We start from the raw sequence: 6,059 nt of genomic DNA on the forward strand, positions 1-6,059 counted from the left end.
TCCACACAATTAGTAGGCCAATTATAGTTTGGTACACTTTTTTCAACTCAATTGAAATTCCTGACTACACCTTTACCCCAAAAGAAGCATACTCTCTTTAAGAAAAGCGTGCTGTTCACCACAAGGGTACCAGAGTGTTTTACATTAAACACTGCATACAGGCCAAACACGTTGAGAACTGAGAAAACCATAGAATAGCCCATATTGTTTAAGAGTGCCAGTGGTTTAAAGTGATTAACATGTAATTTAAGATGGACAACATTTAGGTATGTTTTAAGTGTTTTTGGAACTTCATCAGGTTTCAAGGTGTAGGCATACTTTCTCCTGAACCATGTTTTACATAATAGGTGCAAAGACAAAAATGCTGGTTTCATTCGTTTTTTTATTCCCACTTAGTATTTTGTTGGGCAGGGATCTGATTCTGACTACATATATTTCAGGTCTCTTATCTAAAATACCAATGTGCAATATGTGATATAATGTCCCCACAAGTCCTTGTAGTAAATGAGGCAAGATTACAAAGGGAACTACAGCTCCAGGAGTAAGTAGATACAGCCCAGCATAATTTCTAATGTTCAAATAAGCACAGACGTCCTACCCCTGCATGGTCAATTAAAGGTAATGGCACATCCCACCCTTGCTGTTCATAAGCAGTCAGTACTCATTGCACCTGAAGCAATGGAAGCCAGTGTTAATATAGTCAACCAGGAAGGATGGAGAAGTCAACCAATCCATTGTTTCCATGGGGGATCCTCCACCCCCTGCTTTATTGCTTTATTTTCCAATACACGTAAGGTAAATGTAACAATCCTAAAGCTGTTGACTGAATTGAAAGAGTACCCTGATTGCATTTGTGCAACTTATTAAGCCAGCTCTAAACAAGGCAATATCAAGTATAAGAGTAAGCTTAATGTGATCCAACAGTTCGCCCATTGCTTTTGTTTGCCAGCCATAGTACTGCCTTAACTTTAGGCAGTATGTTCAGCTTGGAATTTATATTATAATCCACTTGAGGGGAAGGGGAATCAACCATTAGCCCCCTACATTGAATGCAGTAAGGGGGTGTCACTGACAGTCCTGTGGTGTTGACTCATCAATATTGTAAATTTCCTATCCTCTCTGAATGCTCAAAAGAATACAGTGAAGATGAAGTGGTCAGCAAACGTTCCTGTGCTGTAGATCGTGCCTGGCTTGAATTTTTGAAGTTCTTGTATCCCTTTGAAGCAGCATCATGGATGCACAGCTATTTATGTAAGAGTACTCATCTTCTTCTTTGTTGATTTTTTTTTTTTCTTCCAGTTTGGCTTATTCTCTTTCTGGAGAGCATAGCGTTGTGATTTGCCACACAGGTAATTCTAAATAAATTTGGTACTTCTCCTTTCTGTAGATACTTCGCTTAAACTTTAGTCTTTGGAGAGTTAAAACACTGCTTATAGGTATCACGTTCAAAAGGAACGAGAACTTAAAGGAACATGTTTTCATCAACTATTCTACTTAACTACCATATGCCATCTTCCACTCCTAAAACTGTGAACTCTTTTAGAAACTTGGTTGGGCCACCTCTAAATCAGGCTCTGTGGTCTTTTTTTGCAGCATTCCATAAAGATGTCAGATCCTTTCTGCTTAGGGGACACCATATTAAGTAACTAAGCCAAAACATCAAGCTCTCGATGCAACACTTATGCAGGTGAATTGAGGAACAGTTACTTGCAGAGCTAGAAATCTTAGCTGTAAAGGCGGGTAGGAATTCCTCAATAACCTAAATTTTGAGTGATGCAAATAGTAACATCTTCCTGCTTTTAAAAAAATATATATTTTGTTCTGTGAAAGGATAGCACAACATTAATTATCAATATGAGTAGCACCATTATCAGTACACAGAAATACATGCAATTAAAAAGTTATAACATAATAATCCTACAAGTATTATCTGTTCATGGAATCTGAGAATCGAGAGGTAAGGTTCACACCCATTTTAAGACTAGCGACCATATATGCAATATTAGTCATCTGGATTATTTCGTACAATAGATATTTCCATCCCACAAACATCTATGAATTCTGCCCACCATATGACGGATGCACTAGTATTGTAGAACCGAACTGTAATGATGACAAGAAAAAATACTACCAACCAGTTCATACAAAATTTCAGAGGGATAATCAACTAGTATGAGCTTATGTGGAAAGGGAACATTAAACTGAAGCAATTTAGTGGCTTACTTTAAACTTTAAGGCCAGAAATCCAGGCATACTACAGTTAATAGAAATATGTATGTTATCCACCTGCATTGGGGAGCAGTGAAAACATGCAGAATCGGAAACCCCAATAATTTAATGTTTTTGATGCTGACTTAAAGTGATGTATTGTGCGTCTAGAGACATTCCATATACGATCACTGAGGATATGACTTGATACACTTCCTTTGTTGTAACTGTTATATAACAGATGCAAAGACAATCATTGTAGAAATAGCCAGGGCTTAAGCTTTAAGAAAAAGCTTAAGCCCTGGCTACTTCTACAACGATTGTCTTTGCATCTGACTAGGCCTTAAGCGCAGGGACACTCCTGAGTAGCCATGCGCTCTATAAATCCTGTCACTAACACTGTCTTCCCAACAAGTAACCAGATGATAATTATTCATATGCCTCTTAAGTAACATAGAATGGATATGAATTAAGGTTTAAGGCATATAATACATCTATAAAGGGGATAGGTTTATGTTTAGTTTATTTATTAATCACATCATTCATCAAAAAGGTATCTTGGTGCTTCTGTCGAGGTTGAGAAGATGACTGTGAAATCGGTATTATTTAAAAAGATGTGTTTTCAGAGATTTCCTGAAGAGTAAAAGAGAGGATTTTTTTGACAGCTGAACAGGTAGGACATCAAAAGGTTTGCTGCAGTCACTGAGAGTGCTTGATTGCTGAAAGTAGAAGTCCGACCTTAGGGAATTTACAAAAGAACTTCCCATTGGAGCATAGAGATCCGGAAGGGCAATATCAGAAACATTTCTGGGCCATAAAAAGCAGGGATGTTATAGTAAACAGTTTTATGTACAGTAGTTGCAGCTTTAAAAATTATTCAGACTTGCACTGGAAGCCAGTGTAGTTTCTTGCCAGCTAAGGTAACTAGGGCAAACCTTTTCAATTCACAAGGTAGTTGAATTGCAATGTTTTCAAACAACTGTATTTGCTAATATGTTTTTTCGGCACAACCAGCAAGACCCTGTTGACATAGATGATTCATGACTGTATAATGCATTGATTACAGGTATTCTTAAGTTCGATGGCATCTGTGCTGTAGATACACATGTTCTGCATAGCTCGCCATCTGGTGTTGGGTCGGAGTGTTACAAGTTGTTTTTCTTCGAAGAAGTCTTTCGAGTCACGGGACCGAGTGACTCCTCCTTCTGTCTCCATTGCGCATGGGCGTCGACTCCATCTTCGATTGTTTTCCCCGCAGAGGGTGAGGTAGGAGTTGTGTTGTAGTAATAGTGCCCATGCAATGGAGTGACTAAGTACGTACCTATTTAAGGTTAAAATAATATATATACAAATGTACAAAGTTGAAGCTAACTTCCAAACTGCTACAGGCTCCCGGGGAGGTGGGTGGGCACATGTGAATCTCCAGCGACTGATGCCACGAACAGATGTACACTGGGTAAGTGACATTTTCAGTTCGATGGCACCTGTCGCTGTAGATACACATGTTCTGCATAGACTAGTAAGCAGTTATCTCCCCAAAAGTTTCGGAACGGAAAGTTAGTTAATATCGGAAGATTTTCGTCGGTATTGTTGCGTTCGGGATCGGCGTAGTTAGATTCAACACCGCATCGAAGATCGACGTGCTCCGGTGCCCTTCGGGGTAGTTTTCGATCCCCCGTCGGGGCCTGGTCGGCCCGACCGCGTGTCGAACAACGTCGATGGAACGGACCCCGTTCCGTTTTTGTCCCAAATGCCACAACAACTACCCGTATACAGACCAACATTTGGTCTGTAACCTGTGCCTGTCACCTGAGCACAGTGAAGAGACTTGCAAGGCCTGTCGTGCGTTCCGGTCCCGAAAGACACTCCGTGACCGTCGAGCCAGGAGACTTCAGATGGCGTCCACGCCGACAGCGCACCGAGAGTTCGAGGAACAAGAGGAAGAAGAAACCTTTTCGATCCACGAATCGGACTCCGAGGAATTCGACGATCAAAGAACCGTGAGTAAGACGTCGAAAACAACACAGAAGAAAAGTGACAAGGCCCAGGGGACGCCACTGCCACCAGGCCATGGCTCCACCCATAAATTCGGTGACCGACCATCGGCACCGAAAAAGGCCAAAACAGTGCTGAGATCGTCCGACTCCGGTCGAGACACCGGCACGCAGCCTTCTCGGGATCGAGAAAGTGCTGGAGAAAAGCAACGACACTGAGATAGCGGTGTAGAAGCGGCTCGACGCCGAGACAGCGGCACCGACGAAGATCGACGCCGAGAGGTTTCGACTCCAAAAAAGAAAAAAGCCACCTCGGAGCCGAAAAGAGATACAGGCAGGGTTTCGGTGCCAAAACAACCCGGAACCGACCCAGGTCCAGGCTCTTATACAGAGGAACAATCACTGTCCTCTCAGATGCGAAAGCATAGGTTTGAGGAAGAGCTGCAATCCACCGAAGTGGACCATACGCAAAAACGTATTTTCATACAGCAGGGAACGGGAAGAATAAGCACCCTTCCCCCTATTAGGAGAAAAAGGAGACTGGAGTTTCAAACAGACCAGGCGCCACAAACAAAAATGGTGAAAAAGGTGACTCCGCCACCCTCTCCTCCACCTGTAATTAACGTCTCACCAGCGCAAACTCCGTCACATTCCCCGGCTCACACCACCATGAGCCAAGGTGACCAGGATCAAGACGCTTGGGACTTATATGACGCCCCAGTGTCGGACAACAGTCCGGAGGCATATCCAACAAAGCCCTCACCACCAGAAGACAGCTCAGCATACTCTCAAGTGGTGGCTAGAGCAGCACAATTCCACAACGTAAACCTCCACTCAGAACAAGTCGAGGATGACTTTTTATTCAACACCCTCTCCTCCACCCACAGCTCCTACCAAAGCCTGCCTATGCTGCCAGGTATGCTTCGGCACGCAAAGGAAATCTTCAAGGAGCCGGTCAAAAGTAGGGCAATAACGCCAAGGGTGGAAAAAAAGTATAAGGCACCTCCTACAGACCCTGTTTTCATCACCACACAGCTGCCACCAGATTCCGTCGTAGTAGGAGCAGCTCGGAAAAGAGCCAACTCCCACACATCTGGGGATGCACCACCCCCAGATAAAGAGAGCCGCAAGTTCGATGCAGCTGGGAAAAGAGTCGCAGTACAAGCTGCAAACCAGTGGCGCATCGCTAACTCTCAAGCACTACTTGCGCGCTATGACAGAGCCCATTGGGATGAGATGCAACACCTCATCGAGCATCTTCCCAAGGAACTACAAAAGAGGGCAAAGCAGGTGGTTGAGGAAGGACAGAACATATCAAATAACCAGATACGATCTTCTATGGACGCAGCAGACACAGCTGCAAGAACAATTAATACATCTGTGACCATTAGAAGGCACGCATGGCTAAGAACGTCTGGGTTCAAACCAGAGATACAGCAGGCAGTGCTCAATATGCCATTCAACGAAAAACAACTGTTCGGACCAGAAGTGGACACGGCAATCGAAAAACTTAAAAAAGACACTGACACTGCTAAAGCCATGGGCGCACTCTACTCCCCGCAGAGCAGAGGAACCTACAGCACCTTCCGCAAGACACCCTTTAGAGGGGGGTTTCGGGGTCAGGCCACACAAGCCAGCACCTCGCAGGCAACACCGTCCAGCTACCAGGGACAGTACAGGGGAGGCTTTCGGGGCCAATACAGAGGAGGGCAATTCCCTAGAAATAGAGGAAAATTTCAAAGCCCCAAAACCCCTACAACCAAGCAGTGACTCAGATGTCACTCACCCCCTCCACACAACACCAGTGGGGGGAAGAATAGGTCATTATTACAAAGCATGGGAGGAAATAACTACAGA

The sequence above is a fragment of the Pleurodeles waltl genome, chromosome 9 (genome assembly GCF_031143425.1).
Source record: "Pleurodeles waltl isolate 20211129_DDA chromosome 9, aPleWal1.hap1.20221129, whole genome shotgun sequence".
Lineage (NCBI taxonomy): Eukaryota > Metazoa > Chordata > Amphibia > Caudata > Salamandridae > Pleurodeles > Pleurodeles waltl.